This window comes from Hypanus sabinus, chromosome 14 (assembly GCF_030144855.1).
Source record: "Hypanus sabinus isolate sHypSab1 chromosome 14, sHypSab1.hap1, whole genome shotgun sequence".
In the NCBI taxonomy this organism is placed as follows: Eukaryota; Metazoa; Chordata; class Chondrichthyes; order Myliobatiformes; family Dasyatidae; genus Hypanus; species Hypanus sabinus.
Window position 1 is genome coordinate 32781221 of NC_082719.1, and position 20942 is coordinate 32802162.

Below are 20942 nucleotides of genomic sequence, written 5' to 3' on the forward strand. Positions count from 1 at the left end.
TATACATTCTTAGAAACAGCCTGCCAACTAATCATTTGGTTAATTTTTAACTGCAGAGGAACCCTCTGTTGACCCATTTTTTAAAATCCATTTGCAACCTGGGAAGTATCTCTCAGCAAAATCAACATGCAATAACAATACCACTGGAAGCATCAAATTTGCCCTTTAAATGGAATTGTCTCTGTCCCTCAGGAGATAATGCTCTGTTGACAGTATACGAAACAGTGGCCAGGTTATTTTCATTTTGCCTTTGGGTAGGTGGAAGCAATTATAGACGTATCTGCAAACATCTTAGAAATTCTTGATCTTAGACAACAAAGAGAACTTGTAGTTAAGTAAGGTCCAGTTCTGATGAAGGGTCTTGGCCAGAACATCAACATTCATTTTCATAAATGTTGCCTGACCTGCTGAGTTCCTCCAGCATTTTGTGTGTGTTGCATTATTGCAGAATAACATTTCAAAATACATCACAATATCGTAACCAAATAAAAATTATATGCTGAGCCAACAGAGGTATCAAGACATGTAACTTTGTCATCTGGCAATCGTGGCACTGATTCTGAAATGAGAATGGAAGCTGGAGAGGTGTGCAGGCTATTTTAGCTTAGGAAGGGATTTCTAGAGAATTGGATAGCCATGAATGAAAACACTGGTGCCAGTAGCAACTAAGAAGAAATGGAATAATGAGACCAGAGACAATGTGAACTTATTAGGAGAGGAGTGATGGATTACCAGAGCTTCTTATGGAAGAGGGTATGAGCAGCAATATTTCAAACAAACCAAAGGTTTTAGAGAGTTAAAACTGGGAGACCACTGGACAGCTGATTCCCGAAAAGGCAAAGGAATGTACAAGATCATCAGAAAGAGGTGTGTTGAAGGAGAAGTGAAAACAAGAGAAATAATTGAGATCAAAGTCAGCAAATCCTGCAATGGAGAGGATTTATAGGCTTATGTTAGCCTAGATTCAAACAGCTTGTGAAAATTTAATATCTTGGTTGTGGTGTTGAAAACTTGCATTCAAAATTTTCTGTTTTTGTTCTCAATGTCATATTTGGTCAAATGCTGCTGTAATGTCAACAACAGACTCTCTCCTGAGCATGGAATACAGCTTATTTTCCCTGATATGGACCAGGTGCATTATGAAGCCTGGACTTAACTGGACTCATTAAAACTATGATGAGTAAATGTAATCCCATAGGCAAGTTCATGACATCATCTATCACTTTGCTGATCATTGAAAGTAAGTTGACAGAAATTGATTGGCTTAGCCTTATCCTGCTTTTTGTTGGCAGGAATTTCTGGGTCAAAGTTCCATTTTATTGTATTACTGAATCAGTACCTGGATCTTAAGTACAAACCTTCAACACCACAGCCCTATCCATTTTGAAAAATGGCTAGTCCAAATATTATTGGTGCCTTAGTCCTTTCTTGATACAATGCAGAGTGAACTGAATTGGCTGAATACTGGCTGCTGCACTGTTGGGGCTCTCTACTGGTAACTAGAGTGCATTATCCATTTGCTGTTACTGCCAAAGGATTACTGTAAATATTCCCACTTCATTTTTTTTTTGCATTAACAGACTGAAGACCTAACTGTGTGAATTTCACAACCAATGATTGGATGGAAGCTCTGCAATTCCATCATCATGAATGAGCATCAACAGGAGAAGGGGGACTCTATAAATATTTTCATCCTCTTTGATGGTGGGCCTGGTATGTGTGCTGAAGACAAGGACAAAGAATTCAAACCATGTTCGGTCAGACATGCTAAGTAAATAATGTTTCTTCTTGAGCTCCCCATCATCACAAGAACCAGTCTCCTGCTAACTTGATTTATGCCAGTGAAAGCAAGGAACAGCTGAGAGAGAGCAAGGATGCAGCAAGGTTTATCAAACAATATCCAAAATGTGGTACTGAAGATCTGCACTCCAGAACTAATTCTACCTCTTGCTGTTCCAGTACAGATACAAATTTGGCATTGACCCAACAATGTGGGAAATTGCCCAGGCATGTTCTGTTCACAAAAGGCAGGAGAAATCCAATCTCGCTAATTACTGCACATTTAGTCTACTCTCATTCATCAGCAAACTGATAGAAATGTCTTCTACAGTACTATCAAGTAATGCTCAATCACCAATAACCTCTTCACTGGCATTCAGTTAGGATTTCATCAAGATCACTAAGCCCCAGATCTCATTACAACTTTGGTCCAAGGAGATGAATTCTAGAGTTGAAGTGCTAGTGACCATCCTTGACATCAAGGCAATGTTTGACATGGAGTTTTGGGCATTTAAATGAGAAAACACTTCAGTGCCTGGAGTAATACCTCACAAAAAGAAGGTGGCTGTAGAAAGTCAATCTTCATAACCGTATCACATCACTGCAGGCATTCCTCAAGGTAATGTCCTAGTCCCGGCTATTTCCAGCTGCTTCGTCATTGACCTTTATTCCATCATGAGGTCAGGGAGAGTGATATTCACTAATCATTGTACAATCCATTTGCAACTCCCCAGTAAATAAAGAAATCCATGCTTAATAGGCAGCCATTCCAAGACAACACTCAGATATGAACTGGTAAATAACTTTTGTGCCCCAGAAATGTCAAGCAACAAGTCTCTAGCAAGATAAATTCTAACCACCTATCTTTCACATTCATTGGAATTGGTATAACTGGATAACTGATAATCAACATCCTAGGAGTTACCAGTAAAAATTCAGCTGGACCATAAACACTGCGGCCAGAAGACAAGTCATAGGCTGGGTGGTCACTGGTAAATGATACACCACCACTTACTTCAAACCCTTGCACGATCTGTAAGTGAGGAGCATAATGGAATAGTCTCCACTTGCACAGCTCCAACTCTTAAGCTTGACACCATCCAAGACAACCCAGTCCACATGATTGGAAACCCACCCACCCTCCTAAACGTTTGTTCTTTCCACCACCAGTGCACTGGGCGTATCATCTACAAAATGCACTGCAGTTACTCATTCAGACTCCTTCAATGCCACCTCCAATCCTGTGAGGTTTACCATTAAGACTGGCAAGGACAGTAGGCACATAGGTTTCATTCCGGTTTTTGTCCAATTTGTACTTCACCCTGATTTGGAAATTTATCACTTGTCCTTTATGCTTATTGGTGGCAAATCTTGGAATTTCCTGTTCAACAATAATGTGCAAACCCTCACCAGAAGGACTGCTTTCAATTAAGAAGACAGCTCACTACTACATTCTTGAGAACAATAAGCCATGGACAATGTGGGCTGGCCTTTCCCAATCCTGAAAATAAGAGTATTAAAGTATCATATTTTCAATCAAGAACATGTTCCCACTGGTAGTTTTTTAATTGCTCACCACCATTCAGTGCAAATTTTGATAAATCTGTTCTGCTAGTATATATAGTATAACCTATGCTACTTTCTCTGTTTATCATGAGTGGTGGTGCAGTGCTGTAGCTTTACCAGGCTAGCATACACTTTTAGGCACACACATTGCTACTTGAACCATGCTATTTTGCATCTTCATTGAAACAAGGTTGGTCTCCCACCCGGATTTTAACGCTGAAGTGAGAAATCTCCTAACAGTTTACTGAATGTGATATACTGCAATTCTGCCTCTGGCCCACAACTTGCTTTTGTGTTGCTACATTTAGTCTTAGTTCTAATTAACCTGGTGATGTGCCACAGAATACAGTGGAAGGAATGGTGAAATGGGGCTTCATGGCCCAAAGGACTTTTCATTCCTCTTCCATTAAAATTATAAAAGCCAACTTCAAAGTGATTAAAATGGAGGAGCTATGAATATAATTTGTTTTATGTTCTAACTGTTTGGATTTTAATGGGGCCCTACTAATCAATGTTTCTGGAGTAACTCGGAAGCAGTGCTGGAGTCACTGGGAAGCAATCTGTTTGCTTGGATCATGTGGGAGTCAGTAATTCTTGAGTTAACATTTGTTACCTACTGAAGACATCAGGAGCTGTCCTATAGTGGACTGTTATAAATAACATCATTGTTTTGTAATATAATAAATACTATGAATTCAGGAGACAAAATTATTTGACAGGCCTGCACTCTACATACTAGATACATCAGGCAAATTGACAATATAGGAATGATTTTCAGGCAAAGGAGAATGACTCACATCTCAGAAATCTCTATTTGTGGCCCCGTCACTCAGCGCTATTTAAGGATTAGATGAATATTCTTCCCCCTGGCTTGAGTGACACATTCTCCCCTTCAAATAAAGGCAAATAAAAACAATGTAACAAATCTGGAAATGATAAACCTCTGCTGTTTTCTTTGAATTTCCAAAAGTCTCCTGCTAACGCTGAAACAGGATATTGACGAAATTCACTTTAACTTTAGTCCCACAACAGTTAGTAGCCTGAAGGAAAGATCCTACATATTTCTTTTTGGGGCAACTCCAGCCACTCAAACAAGAGTGAAGGTTTCAACGCCCCTGAACACTTGGCAAAACAGGTTGATAATAAAGGAAGTGTAAAAAAAGACACCCTGGAGACCACTGCAAGTGAGCTATGAATCTCAATTACAAAATGGGAATACTACCATGTATTATTTTTTGGAATATGCAAGAAATTCTAAATTGTTGAAACAAATTGGTCAAATGTTCTGACATAAATATTAATAACTTGCAAGGTTGTTTCAAAGAGAATATTATTTTAGCAGTCCATGCTTATAGGAGGGCTTAAAACAATTACTAAAAAAAAGTTAATCTGGTTTCATTATTTTAGTCTTAACATTTTTTGCCACATTTCACCCTTTCCCAAACTAAAAAAAGATAAATTAGCATATAAGAAAACTAGCTAATATCAGATAACCATTTTTGTTTCTAAGGCATATGTAAGTATATTCACAGTAAAACTAATTAATTTGCTAGAAACACTGAACTTCAAAAAGCAGAAAAATTTACTGTTTTCTCTTTTTGAAACAGTGAACTTTTTTTAAAAAAAAGCCAATTTGATTTGGTCAATTCATAACATATAGGAAGAGTAATATATTTGAACATTTCCTTATAGATTGGACATCTAATATACAAGACAGAAATTATTAGATGACTTTATGACAACACCCATCAGAATAGATTGGATGGATACAAAACTCAAAAGGCCTTTAGAGACCTTACTTTCTGGCTAAATATAGCACAAGTAAAATAGCTAACTTGAGTATTGCTGACATATCACAGCATATATAAAATGGCCTGGAACAAATTTGACTATTTTAGCAATTAACAATTGCGTTATTTTTACAATGCATCCAAATGCACACACTGGATTTATTGTATTTAATGCAGAATGCTATCTTGAAATGAGTTACATTGATTTAAATTTGCAGTGACTTGATTGACAGTGCCAAGACATTTTTAATCACTTTTTCACACTCATTGGAGACAACACCAGCTTGTAAGGCAGCTGACCTGATGCCTCTGTGTATTTGGATGGTAACCACAGTACACTGTGTCCTCTATGACAGAACTGAAGGCCTTTTATAATTAGATTGACCATTTGTCTCCAGTTTTAGTAAGGATCAAAAATTCATCAAGTCTCTAGCAGGATGATGGCAATTGCCCTTTAGCAGATAAAAACTCTGCCAAATTGCAGTGGATTAGGAAGCATATGCTTCGGCTAAGGTGGGCGTGAACTGAAATCTGAAGCTTCAGGACTGCCAAATGAAGTACTAATGAATGTGGTGGAATGTTTGTGTAACAGGACTGTGACCTGCACATTTGTAATAACCAGATCACATGCCCAGGAGTGGAAGACAGTGGCTGGGAGAGCAGTTAAACAATTAAGTTGACACAACAGCTGTTTTATTCCAATTCAAACATATGAGCAAAGACACAGTTGAAACAGGATCTAATTAACTTCGTACAGAAACACATGGCCAATCTGAACAAATGCAACAAATAAATTGTGAAAAAGAACATCTTTTATGCCAAACCTCCTGAAACAGCAGATTTTGAACCCTTTGGTGAATGAAAAGTTTTGTTTGCATTAATATAGCAATTCATTCAGAATTGCTTGTGATGTAGTCAAATAAAAATAATTACTTTTAACTGTGCAAAGAGGTGCACTTGTGCCTACTCTAGCCTGATTTACCTGTCATACTGCTTTCCATATTCACCTACGTATTTGACACTGGTGCCTGCTAAATCAATGTTCAATTATTTGAGCAGTTAAACTTTATTTCTAAAATAGTTGTTATTTTGTCAAAGAAACTGATGCACCATCAATAACTCTTGGAGACATGAGGCGAGATATAGGCTTTTATTGGCTGGAAGAAAGAACAAGCAGCAATTGACCACCACACTGCATCCTGGAGACTGAGGCCGGGGCGGTGTCTCCAATCGGCTTTATACCGGGGTCCATGGGAGGAGCCACGGGAACAGTCAGCGGTGGGGGGGGGGGGGGGCTGTCCAGACAGGTATATGTAGTTCACCACAGAAACAAAAGTAATTTTTAAACAAAAGAAAACTTAAGTCTTTGGAAGCAGTAGTGCTTACAGGATAAATGCCTCAACAACTTCTATTTTGGAAAGAAAGAAAAGTGTTGTTAATCGTGAATCATCTGCATCATTGTCATGGCAAGTGTAGACTGCTTACTCATGCATATGAGCAACTTGTGCCCCAGAACTGAGTATTCAAAAACAAATGGGGAAAAAAAAGGACCATCGTTTGGCTAAAAGATGTTTGCTTGACTTCAGAAATGAATAGTAAGTCCTGACCTTAAATTAGGAATTCTACAGGCTTCATAAGGAGTTGGGCCATCAGCCCACTCCTTAGAAGTACATGTGAGGGCTGGATATCTAACAACTTGTTTCTGCAACCACAACTCTCAGTGGGACCTCACATCTCACAGTTAAAATTAGTGAAAATGTGCCAGACTTCACTGGCTGTCAAATAACAGAGGGCCCCATTTCAGGGCACACCAAAAATCCTTCTGAGAGGGATTCAGCAAATTTCACAGTGTTTCTTCTGGTCAGTGAAGGGAGGTGAACACATTTTACAGCCATAATGATAAAAGCATCTACCTAACCTAAAATGCTTTAACCTAAAATGACTTCTCCCTCCCCATGATCTGTAAACATTCGATCTGCAGCAGTATCCACAAGAAACACACAATAAAAACCACAGAAACAGGAATAAGCCAAGTGGTCCTTTAAGACTGTGTCACAATGCAGTAAATTTATGACAGACTATAATTTTTGGCTTCAATATTACTTTTCCTCTCCCTTCCCTTACACTTTAAGCCCTTGCATTTCATATGTCTGACAGTCTCCCCTTCAACAACTTCACTAACTCTCCCTCCAGAGTTCTGTAAGGTCTGTAATTACAAAGATTCATGAGCCTTTGGAAAAGGAACATTTCCATTCTCCATCTTAGTCACTGGCTTCCACTCTGAAAAACAACCTTCAACCATCACCACTTCGTAGCTCCAAGCCAATTGTGAATCCTTCTAACCAGCTCTCCCTAGATTCCATGGGACATAACCTTCCAGACTTGCCTACCAATGCAAGACCTTGTCAAGGGCCTTGCTAAAGTCCAAATAGACAACATCTACTGCCCTGCCCTCATCTACTTTTTGGGTACCTCTTCAAAGAATTCTAACAGGTTCATTAAGCATGATGATCCATGCACAAAGCCATGCTGACTCCTTCTAATTAGACACTGCTTATCTAAATGCTGATACTTCAGATCAGGATAGTCATTTAAATTAGGTTATATTTTGATCTGTCATTCTGAGATGTCAGAGGGATTGATGCTAGGGCATCAACAATGTATAATTAATATTAATGATTTGAATGCTGGTCCTGCGAGTATTGTATGCAATGTTCCCTCCAATTTTTTCTAACATATGTGCGGGCCAACCATTGCTCTAAGAAGGAAATTTTTACACAGCCAGAAAAACTGTGCAGTACTTTAAACATTTTGTTTTGTAATATGCAGACTATGAACATTAACTAGATGGCATCAGCATTCAGCAGTCTGATGGTTTATTAACAATAAGTTACCACCATTCTGTGTTTATTGTTACAATTTGTAACATTGTTGTAACTTGAAATGCTGACAATGTAAATACATTGAAGTTCTAAAATGTTTCAAAGTAAATATTGTGGTATGTTTATTATTTAGAAAATTTATGGATTAAGGATTATATTCATTAACAAATAATTAATTACAGGGTATTTCACAATTACATTGGCATTGATTTGAATATTATATTAGCACTATTTCAAAATTATATAAACATTATATAAAAGGGAATTCCAGCTGTGCAGCAACAAAGGCTATGTGCATGGGAGCATTTCAGTTACTGCGCTACCATGCACCTGCACAGCTTAGAGAGAACACTGACAGTGTGCCAGACCTGCTGATGATACAAAGACAGTGTTGGGAAGCTTGTTATTCATTGCTAATATAAATAAATTTGATGCGAATGTACAAGGCTTCAGATGACATGAAACTAGGAGTTGATATTGAAGTAGCATGGTAGTGTAGTGATTGGCACAATACTCTACAGCACCAGTGACCGCTGATTGTGGTTCAATTCCTGTTGCTGTCTGTAAAGAGTTTGTATGTTCTCCCTGTGATCGTGTGGGTTTCCTCCATGTGCTCTGGTTTCCTCCCATATTACAAAGACGTATTGGTTAGGGTTAGTTAGTAAATTGTAGGCATGCTCTGTTGGTAGTAGAAGCATGTTGCACTTGAGGGCAATGCCCAGCACATCCTAGGACTGTGTTGGTCATTCATGCAAACAATGCATTTCACTATGTTTCTATGTACATGTGACAAATAAAGCCAGACAATAGAGTTAAGTGTGAGGTGATGGATTTTGGAATTTTATTTAATTTTAATGTATTTGTAGTGCTTCCACATAGGGTTTAAGACTTTGTCCTAGGTTCTGTATTGGCAATGGTACTATTTTACATATAATATTAGAAAAGTAGATACCTGCTGTTGCCTCGTATATTACCACAAAGCCTTCCACATCTCTAAGGCATGTGAGGCTACTTTCCATATTGCATTGCAAAGGTCAAAGCTAGCTACATACATGAGACATGTTATGCTTCCAAGTTCTATTTTTATGTTGAATATGTACAAAGCTAAGGCCATTGGTATCTGTGAATTTCAAATCAGTACAAGCATCCATCAATGTTAAAGGAGCAACAAAACTTTGAACTAAGGTCAGTGTACACACTAATGCCACGTGAAATGACAGCATCCATTCGATGGTATTCCTGCACTTTGTGCTCTGAACGATGCATGTTGCCATTCTAGCCTCGTGAACAGGCCCATTTTAAACATCCACAAATGATTTATTATCATTTTGAAATAGCAGACTAATTTTAGACTCCCCCAATTTTTCTCCAAAAGAAGTTTATTGAATCTGTCCTGTTACTTGAAGTGGTGTCTAACATTGGGAGCTCATGGCAATTTATGATCCTATTGTGATTTTTTAAATAAGAATATGAGGAACAAGAGGAGCAGGAGTAAGCTACACCATCACTTACAAGATTATGGAGTCTCTAAGTTCCATTTTCCAGCAAAATTCTCCTATCCTTTTCAAGTATTATCTAGTAAACTGCTTTGAACACTTGAAAATCTTTAAATAAGACTACTCTAGACATAGTAACACCAATGTCCTATATAAATTTCTTCTCTTTTTGTATTTAACTGAACCATTAAGTGGTCACCTGCTGAATAACAAATATTTTAACAATCCTATCTTGACTTTGAAGTTGTATGGCAAAAATTTTGGGATATCCAATTTGTGGATAATAATTATTTTGTGATTAATCCAAAAACTATTTAAAGGAAGATGCCACAGATTTACAGACTATTTTCAGACTATTGGCTGTATGGCATAAAAACTCATAGATTTCAAGCATTAGCCAATAACAGGAAAATACAACATATAACTGCTTGAATGCACATTCAGTATAATCCTCTCAAGATGGCTAATCCTTAGTTTTATGAGTATACAGTCACCATGTCTCTCCAGTGGGAATGAAGTAGTAGAAATGGGCACTCGGGGAATTCTTTGGAATAGTTGGGCTCTTCTCAAAGAAAGTAGAATTCTACATTAAGTGCCAGAGCCATTCCCTCCAACATAATAAGGTTTGTTGATTGTTAAGGGACATTATTGTGGTATATAAAATTCTGGGGGGTATAGATAGGTTTCCTGAAGTCTACCCTATCTCTGTATCAAAGAAAAAAATCTATTACTCACAGGTTTAGGGTGAGTGGAAGAGATTTAGAAGCCTGTTGAAACTGGTTTGCTGAGTTATTTAAGAAAAAAGTAGAGGAGCACTGGAATCCCGTAGCCACAGAGGGCCATAGACCATTTTCTGGATGATGGGATTAATATGGAAGGATACCTAATGATGGTGGTGAAGATGTCGAGCTGACTGACCGGTTTCCATGCTGCACAATTCTGATTCCATGATCAAATCAAGCCACTTTCCTCTTGTTGAGGTTTAAACTTCCATTCAAGGTCCTTATGGTTCCTGAAGTGGAGATGTTCACTTGAACGTTATAGCAGCAGTATCAGTCCATTGAAAACACCTGGAGAACTATGTTCATGGATTCAGCAGGAGTACTGTGTCTAATATTGGTTTCTTTACTTAAGTATGACATGCACTGGAAATAGTTCAGCAGTTCACTTGATAGTATTTAGAATGGGTAGCTTGTCATATAGAGAAAGTTTGGACAGGCTTTGCTCAGTGTCTGAAGTTTATTAGAGTGAAATGTGAGTTGACTGACATACCAAAAATTTATAATAAGTGTAAGGAAATATTAGAGAAATAAGAGGTAGTAAAACCATCCCACCATATTTTCTGTGGAAAATCTTCACCATAGTATATCAACTCAGGTTCAATCACATTTATTAAGAAAGCATTCACTTTACTGGCAATGATTCTTCTAAGAGGGCTTAACAGGGTGGACTTGGAGAGAATGCGTCCTCTTAAAAGAGCTTCTGAAACTAGAAGTTAATCTATAAAAACATGGGCCATCCGCTTAAGGGAAGAGAGGAGAATTTGGTTCTCTCTGAGAGTCATAAATTTTGCTTCCATTACTCTTGGAGGAAGAGAATTCCTGAGTCTTTGAGTACTGTTTATTGTGGGTATTAGGAAAGTGAGTTCAATCTAGTTGTTGTTGAATGTATAGAAATGACATCATTCTACTTAAGACCTAATCCTTCCAGTAAAATTACATCCAGAAAACACCCAGCTAAACCAACACATTATATGAAAATACTTGTTTAATATATCTCCATACATACACACACATATATATATATATATATATATATATATATATATATATAGTCCATTTCATGACCTCAAGATCTCCAACACACCTTACAATCAATTAATTATTTTTGGACCAGTTTCAATATTGTAATGTAAAATTGAATTCAGGTGACCAATATATAGATAGCAAACTCACAGAATCAGCAATATCAAAATATCTGCATCATATTCTTTTGTTTTGCTGTTTGTTCAGTGTTATACTATTTCATGATAAAAGACAACAAGAAAAGGTTTGCAGTTCTGATTCTTATTTAAACCTCTGTGAAAAAGGATTTTCTTTTGCTTGCAATCATATTTGTTCACACTATACAATAGCAGCATTGAACACATTTCAGAGATTTAACAAGATATTGAATATTGGAATTATAGGTTTTGGGTTGGATGAGAGAAAGGAATAAAAAAATCTTCATGTGCTTGCAGAATTAAAATGTGGTTCATGTTATCAGTATTGTCTTATATGAAAGAAACAAATACTTCTTTCCAAATGTCAAAGGTATGTACAGTGGATACCGGTTAATTGGGCTATCGGTTAATTGGGACAGTCACTTATTTGGTAAGAAAAATATCTAATCGAGAAAATAGCTGTGATTCCCTTCATTTACTAGGAACACAATGTTACTTAATTAGGGTAGGAGACTGTTGCCAGATAGGTTCTAGCTAGCGTCAGATGTTTGAATTTGTGTGACTGCGTTAGACACTACACCCTTCTTACAGGGAACAGTTTTTAAATAGCATTATTTGTGTGTGTTTGTGTTCAAAAAGTAGTGATTTCTGTCAGCAAGAAATAGGAGTGAGACAAGTCAGAACTGTTTTACTCATTGCAGGTTTCAAGCTTTCAGGCATGGACATGACAGAAACAGCCAGGAGTGAAAATTAAACAACTTCTTTAATTCAACAAGTTAGGAACTACAAAAAATTTGAAAGTATCAACAATCACCTTGAATGTTATAATGAAAATGAAGAGTTGGAGGACACAATTGTTCAAAATTGTATGAAGGCAGTCCATTATCTGCACTAGGTGGCTGAGCTGATTTTGTTCACTTACAGTCAATCGAAAGAACATGGCCACTGTACACTGGATGAATTCCTACATCAATAACTGTTAGGAACGAATACATAGTTTTATAGTACTATAGTAGCATAGATCATGCTCTAATTTGTTCCTTATTTCATTTAATCACTTTTTTTTACTTAGTTAGGTGGTAGTTTATCTTTTTTTATACCTTTTTAAGTATTTCTATGAAACTTTTGTTAATTGAGGCAGCTGTTTAATTGGTCCAAAATATACTGGTACCAATGTGTCCCAGTTAAATTTAATCTACTATAATATAGAATGGTTTCTACTATTCATTCTTGGCTGGTGACTTAGAATGTTCACATGATGCTATCGGAAGGTGGACAAAGGTGGAATAACAATTTAGTCAAAAATGAATGAAGGAGTCCCTTGAAAATTTCTGGTGACAGAAGGAAATAGCAAGGAAGATCAAGGGCAGTACAACCACCCCGCCATAACCTCTCAGATCTAGAAAATTCTTCACCACACCAGATCAACTAAGCTTTAGCCACATCTAACAAAGAAGCATCATTTTACGGACATTGATTCTCACATTTTTATTGAAGTGTTTAATCCACTGCCCTGATTGACTAGGAAGCAACAAAATGCCTTTTGCACTTTGAAACACTATCTAAAGATATTCTTTTAGTCACATCCTTGTGTGCAAACATTGCAAAAAAGTTTAAATCAAATATAATTATCTCTCACATTTTCATGGCATCATTAGTATCAAGGGCACAAGGTACTGTAAGATCAGAGCTTCACTTCATTCCATAGATGAATGGGTACTTTTCAATAGCTGAATGCTTTTCAAGGATGAAAAAAAAACATAACAGGAGAGACTGATGACAGATAGCACCCCAGGATATGACAGGAATACAATGAGATGACAGTGCTGCCTCTTGGGATACATCAGCACATAAGGCTTCCTGTCAAAATGGTGAAGCAAAGTGCAGGCAAGGCCATGCTGTCTATGCAGCACAGGTAGAAACTGATCATGGTTCTATCAGCTGTACAAACCTCACACAGCATTCAGCCACTGTATTACTACTGTTACTCATTACACCAAGGAATAAATCAGGTTCATGAATTCATACTTTATGTACAGACATGAAAGGCAGCCCTAAGGTATAAAGCATTAGTCATCTGTAGTCACACATTATACATAGAAAATATAGGAAAGGTTGTGGATCACTCTTAAATAACACAATACCTGTGCTATATGTTTAATCTACATTGATCAATGCCAATGCAGGTCAGGTACTGTGCTTTATAGTGACTGTGTAAGCACTTTTATCTGTATTTTCAATGTTCAACACTGTTTTAAGCCATTTATGCAGGTCTAAATATTAATGGCTGATGCAATGGAACTTTTCCTTAAAGATCACAAAAACCACAGCACTTCTGAAAATATATTTTCAGTGCTGAAAAAGCTATGCTCGAGGCCCTGCAGAGAAGTACAGCTATCTACTTTGAATGGATCTCAGCTTGCTGCTGAGATGGAGTGCAGCAGACATGACCTTTAGCAAAGTTTACTGGTAGGTTTCTGGAATTTAGATGTTATGCAATTTAGAGAAAGTAACCAATGACATTGCCAGCAGGAGTGAGCTTTTCTGGATTGCAGGCAAAATGGAAAGAAATTCCTTAAATTTATCAGATTGTTCTCTAAGTGTTAGTTCTTTGACACTTTCAACTCTACTACTTATGGTACTTTGAAATGCATGCTTTTTCACCGGTCACACCTTCAAACCTCATTTCACACTGACGCCTAATCTATCCGACATTGCAGCTATTCCATCAGAAGCCCATCAACACTCTACATTGCCTTAGCATTTCTCAGAAACTTACAAAGGTCAAAGTATATATCACACACACTGACATAACAATTGAACAATAATAATTATGTCACACCAGCATTTTGAAATCTACTTTTTCTTTTGTCTGCCTTGATAACACTAGCCCACAGCAGGTGTGTTTTGAATGAAACCAAAGGGGAAGACAAAGATAGGTTAGCAAGCTGTGAGTACAATACAAAGAACCTGAAGGTGACAAAGGTAGGTTAAGTGAGTGGACAAGAGGTGGATAAAAGGAGTGTAACATGTGAGTTTATCCACTTGGGAGGAAGAATGGAAAAAATAAAATACTATGTAAATGATGTGAGACTATAGGCTGCAATGGTACAAAATGAATATTTGGAGGTTTTGTACATGAAACACAAAATGTCAGCATGGAGGCATATCATGAAATTTGTAAGGCTAATGGGAAGGTGGCCTTCATTGCACGGGGTACAGAGTATAAAAATAGGGAAGCTTTAATGCAACATGACAGGAGCTATTGGGACTGCACTTGGAGTATTCTGAATAGTTTTAGTCTCCAGACTTAATATATTTACAAAATAATATACACAATGTACTGCATTGTAGGGAAGCTTCACTAGGTTCATAAAAAGAGTGTTTGAGGATTGAAGAAAGGTTGAGTAAGTTAGGCCTATACTTATTGGTATTCAAAAGAATGAAAAATCATCTTATTGACAAAAATAAAATTGTAAGGTGAATGCTGAGAGGGTGAATTTCCAGTGGTAACATTTAGAACTGAGAACAGGCATTCTCATTTCAGATATGGATGAGAATGAACCTATGCTTTATGAGGGTCATGAATCTTCGGAATTATCTCCCACAGAATGATTTACAAATTGAGTCATTGAGTGTACTTAGATGAACAGATATTTATACTAAAGGAATTAAGGGGTATCATGGGAGAGTGGGGAAATATTGTTGAGATCAAGCATGCTCTTATTCAATGGTGGGACAAGCTTGAGGAATCAATAGGGTGCCATCTGATCAAGTTTCATTTGTTCTTATAGGTCCTACCAGATGCAATGCTTTCTTTGGATGGAAGAAATGCTTCTTTTTCACTTGAATATTAAGTTTATACAAACTGCTAGTGTTTCAACATGCCAACAGCAAGCACTTTTAAAAATGGTTGATATTTGACTCATTCTGAGATGGTGAATAAATATCTTCAGTAAAGGATGATCTAGCCAACAAAGTGAATCATTGTTATAGAGTCAGAGTGTTATACAACACAGAAACAATCCCGCTGCCTCTCTATGCCCATCCTACCCATTGCACCATTCTACGCTAATCCCATTTATCTGCATAACATCCGTAACCTTAGCTACCTTGTCAGTTCAGGTAATTGTCCAGATGCATGTTAAATGTTGTGAGAATATCTACATCCAACACCACTCCAGGCAGTACAGACTCCAACTACTTTCACTGTGAAATATTCCCTTTTGGGTCCCCTCAAAACCTTGTACCTCTCACCTTACATCCTTCCACTCTTGCATTAGCTATCCCCTCCATGGGAAAAGTATTGTTGCCACCTCTCCTAATTTTATATATCACTAACAGGACACTGTTTAACCTCCTCCATTCTGGGCTAAACAAATCGAGATTATCCTGTCTTTCCTTATAAATATAATGTTCTCATCCAAACAACATCATGGGGAATATTTTTTGCAGCTTCTCAAGTGGAGTCATATTCTTCATAAAGGGTGATGACCAGACCTGCAAACAATATTCCAGGTGGGCTTAACCAGGATTTATAAGTTGTAACATGACATTCTAGCTCTGATATTCTTTACCAAGGTCATTGAAGTATCCCATATACCTAGTTGACTAACTGTGCTGTCATTTTCAGGAATCTATGGACTTCTTTTGCAAGGTGACTCTGCTCATCAACACTATTTACTGTGAATGGCCCACCCTTGTTTGCCTTGCCAAAATGCATCATCTTATGAGGGGTACAAGAATACAGCTTACTAAACTGCATTATAAATGGTGTGCTGCCAGCAATATGAGTATTCACAGGGGTAAGGTGCACTGTTGATCACAGTTTAGCAGTTTGTAGAGAATATAAAATAATCTTCTGGATATGGATAATGCTTTAGATGAAGTATGGAAGCAGCATTTTGCTGTCACAGAATTCTAGGGCAATGAAAACTCAATAAGATAGCAGTGACCTGTCACACTGCAGCAGGATATTTGTCTTTTTTGTTATATATTGTTAGTAATGGCTGATGTTAGCAACTCCCTCCTGATGCTAGACCAGCCAGTATTACTCTATTAAGATAAAATTCAGTTGAGTTCCTGAGTACTGCACGTGATAGACAGTCAGTTTTGGAGTTGGGCTGCAGCATAAGGCATATCTCAGTGACATATAACTTGTAAAGTAAAGCTATCTGAAGCACTGTGCTGGATAACTGGACATTTTTAAACTCCAGCCTGTATAATCCACTGAAAGTGCACCAGGAGATGGATGTAACCCATTGTCGAGGCTTCAGGCAAGTTGCCAACCTGCCTTCAAGTGAGAACCCAATATCCTTCAGTTTGAAATAGACTTGTGAGGGATAAATAATAAATACCCAGTAAATGGGCAAAGACAGATGACTAGATGACTAGAAGTTGCCACTGGCATAAAACGAGAAAGTGAAAACCAAAACAAGAAGAATGATACATACAAATTCCATTACTAAAGCTTCCAAGTTATTTACATTCAGCTTTGCCTTTTCCCTTGCAAAGCACATTTTAGGCATATCAAAAGCAGACCCCTGTTTATCTTCACATGAAGCAATGAAGGGTCCAGCAGAGTTTAGGGAAATGGGTGCTCATGAGGTCATTATATTGAGCTCTCTTGTTCAAGCTGTGGAAAAATAATGGCTGACAGAAATATCACTGAGAGCTCAGCTACCTGCACTTCTTGGATCTTAGCAATAGAATTGTATAGCACAGTACAGGCTCTTCAAGCTACAATGTTGTGCTGACCTTTTAACATACTCTAACATCAATCTAATCCGTCCCACCTACATAACCCTCTGTCATCCATGTGTCTATCTAAGAGCTTATTAAATGTCCTTAATGCATCTTCCCCTAACACCATTCCTGGCTGGGCATTTCATGCACTGACCACTTATTATGTAAAAAAAAATACCATTGACATCTCCCCTATACTACCAATTATCTTAGAAGTATGCACCTCATATTAGACATTTCCACCCTAGGAATAAGTCAATGGCTATCCATTTGATCTATGCTGCTTATCATCTTGTACAAATCACCTCTCATCCTCCTTCACTTCAGAGAGAAAAATATCTAGTACTCTCAACCTATCCTCATAAGACAATACCATTAATTTTCTACTACCTACACACTAACTTATTCCACTACAGTGCAAAGCCAAGAATGGGGAATCAAATTAACAAATTGTTGCTCATATGTTAAGCCATTGTGCCTGGTTTGGCCCTGCAGAAACCACACAATCCTAGCTTAGCCTAGTTGGTTGCTTGTTGGTGAGATGTGTTTCTATTCAAAATATACTCCAGGATTTACTCAATGCCATATCCTTTATCCAGAGACTCACACACCTGCTTTTTGAATGAAGATTCAAGTTAAGGTCCTGTTTATACAATTTTGAACTTTCTCACACACCTTTGCTGCGAAGAGCAGGAACTTCCCTGAACAGAAATTCCTCCTCAAGTAGTAACACCAAAAACACTAAGTGTTCAACTTTTACCAAGCTCTACTTCATATCACTCCTGAATTAGTCTGCATTTCACATAGTTCTCTTATGTGAGTGGTCATCATCAACAATGCTGGTGCTTGGGAATATTAGGAAAGCTGACATGAAGATCTCCTGCTGGCACTTCTCCTGGGACTGATAAATATTTCATTTCCCAGGGGATCACCAAGGAACAGCTGCCTCAATTGCTTGCTCTTCTAAGCCATATTATCTGCCTGAGTGGTTTTGGTAGTGACTTCAGTTTGGAATGGTTTGCTCAAAACTTTCCATGATCAGTGGGCATGACAGGGACACAATTTGTTTCATAAACAATGAGAACAAAACTATCATTTAAATCTAATGTAAGTGTACACTTGATTGCTGGGTCACTTACTCCTTTGCATGCATCCTCCTTCTAAGGAAGGGGAGCAGTGTATGAATATTTTATTCTGTGTTTCCGGGCTCATTTCCAATGTCATTCTACTGACCTAGACAACATGGAAAATAACTTTAAAACAATTAATTTGTTGTTAAGTCTTCTAAGAAGCTGGAAGTAATACTTACCTCCAATGATATTGCTCCATATGTGGTCTCTTCATCATATGAGAAAGATAGTAATGAAAAGGGAACAAAATGCAGGTTTGTACAAAATGTAATAACCTTGCTTTTCTAAATTATTTTCTTGAAACAGAAGATGAAACAAGTAGTTGGAGCTCATAAGGTTAAACATATTGAGTTAAAGTGAAGAACTAACATCATGTAATATTACTAAGAAGCTGTATGAACTATTATAAATAATTCCCTTAAAGGATTGGGAGATTTGTTTTCTATATAATTTTTGAACAGAATATTTATGTTGCAGCTTAAATTGTGCACTTTTAAAGCTTTTGCAGATTTTATTTTTTAAAATTTGTGGCAGACTTTGTTAATCTATTTCAAGCAGAGACGAGCTCCTGCATTGTGTTACTCGACCATATGACTCATGCTGCAGTATACTCTACCATATGATTCATACTGCAGTGACAGTGTGCTTTCTTTCGCAGTACCTAAGAAAATAGTACACATTACATATGGAGAGCTTGAATTTTACAATTTTAAAAATTGAAAAGAAAAGATCTCTGATGGCCTACTAGGAAACATTATCTTGTTTTTTACAAATAAATCTTCTTACTGATAAAAAATAAAAACCACCCGGGAATTTATACTTCCATTAATTTTCATTTGAGAATACTCTGCATGCCTTTCAAAATGTGCATCTAGACTATTAAATAATCTGACTTGTTAATGGGATGCCCAGGTCAATGGAATGATGCTGGTGATATGGTAGACATTGCCAACAACACTCTGAAACAAAATTAAAAATGAACAATTTGAATTCTTATATTACATGCTTCTTTATAAAATAATCCTGTGTATTTATTTCAAAGTATGAAATTATTTTGCATTTTCTTTGTAGCCTTGTATTCTATTTCATACCTTAACTGTACCACTTAGAAAAATAATCTTCTTGATTTTGGTTTATATTTTAAACTAATTTTAATTCTACGTCCTTTCACATAAAGCACTATGCACCTAATATGAACTGAATTTACCAAATTTTCAAGGCTCTTCTTTGCAAGGCTGCAAATTCCTATAGCCAAAATTACATGCTTACAGATGTAAGACACCCATAATGCAACATATAAGCTTACTTTACAACTCCACTGTATAGCTCAGACTGAATGTCAGATTACAGTTAAATTTATTTGTACTCATGAAAGATTTTAAGCAATTCATACTCAATTCAAACATACCAAAGTTACCAAACAACAAACAACCTTGCAACAACCTTTTATTAATCATGTAATGGCTTACAATGGAATTCAGATTTTTATACTCACTAACATAACTAAGACAGCTCTAAATTCAGTATTGCATCTAGACTGACAGCATACATGGTTAATTTTGCATGTATTAGTTTAAATGGAAATTTTTAAGGAAATAAAGGCAAAAATCTGATATTATTCAGGTCAGCTGTAGGAACCATTTATGCATCCAACAGAATCCATTCCTGTTAACTGTTTAATCCCTTAAAACTTCAGAGGTAGCTATTCATTCTTTGTTAATTACGAAGCATCCTTTTTATATGCACATTTAGAAGATGCATATCCAGGAGATTTGGAAAACTAAGTGTAAAGCATCATCTCTTGAAGGCACTGAATGGCCCACCGGTACCGGCAGCCTTTCAGAGTTTAGGCAAAAGGACTAGTCTGCACTGTGATTAGTCAGTGAATATCACTAGACAGCCTTACTGTGAATGTATCACACACAAATCTAATCCTTTCCTAGTGTGACAAATATAGATGCAATATGTGTGCTCATGTGACACACAGATAAAATCCAACAGACGTTTATAAAGTGAAGGGAAGTGACAACTCAGATAAATTTTTACCTCCACAATCCAGAAACTTAGAGCAATAAAAGCAGCTCATCTGCAAACACGGTTTGAAATGCAGACCAGGATAGGAACTGAAAGAAAATCCACTGATAACGCACACAAAATGCTTGAGGAACTGAGCAAATCAAGCAGCGTCTCTGGAGGGGAATAAACAGTCAGTGCTTCAGGCTGAGACCCTTCATTGGTTTATTGAAATGAGCAGGACCATCTGATATTCTATAACTTTATGCGCTTAAAGTTCTTGTAATACAGTGAAATTTTATGTGAGAAAATTGTCAAAATACTCGATAAATGTGTTTGGCTTGAAGCATTTGCATTGTTGACAAGCTCCTGTAATGGATGGCTTGGTATCAGATAAGACCCAATGTGGAAAACTGAAATTTTACACTTTGGGAGGCACAATTGAAAGTGGGTACTATATCTATTACCATTCTTTTCAGAGTTCTTACCCTCTCTCTTTAGGTTTATCACTGAGCTCTTCACAGTCACATCACCTCCTTGAACTTATTTCTGCCTTCCTTACAGTTACTATTCTCTTCCTTGAAGACAAGATCTTTATA

The 20942-nt window shown here is 37.1% G+C and overlaps 1 protein-coding gene across 4 annotated transcripts in view; it reads right to left on the reverse strand.

Annotated features, from left to right (window-relative positions):
• ppargc1a (peroxisome proliferator-activated receptor gamma, coactivator 1 alpha) overlaps positions 1 to 20942 on the reverse strand; it is a 589189-nt gene that overhangs the window by 98864 nt on the left and 469383 nt on the right. The window contains exon 1 of one of the 4 annotated variants that reach the window (XM_059988959.1): positions 4143 to 4232. The exons of the other annotated variants lie outside the window; for them this stretch is intronic. The gene's annotated coding sequence lies outside the window, so the exon portion shown is untranslated. Of the gene's footprint in view, positions 1 to 4142; positions 4233 to 20942 lie in introns of those variants that run through there. 4 annotated transcript variants of the gene reach the window in all.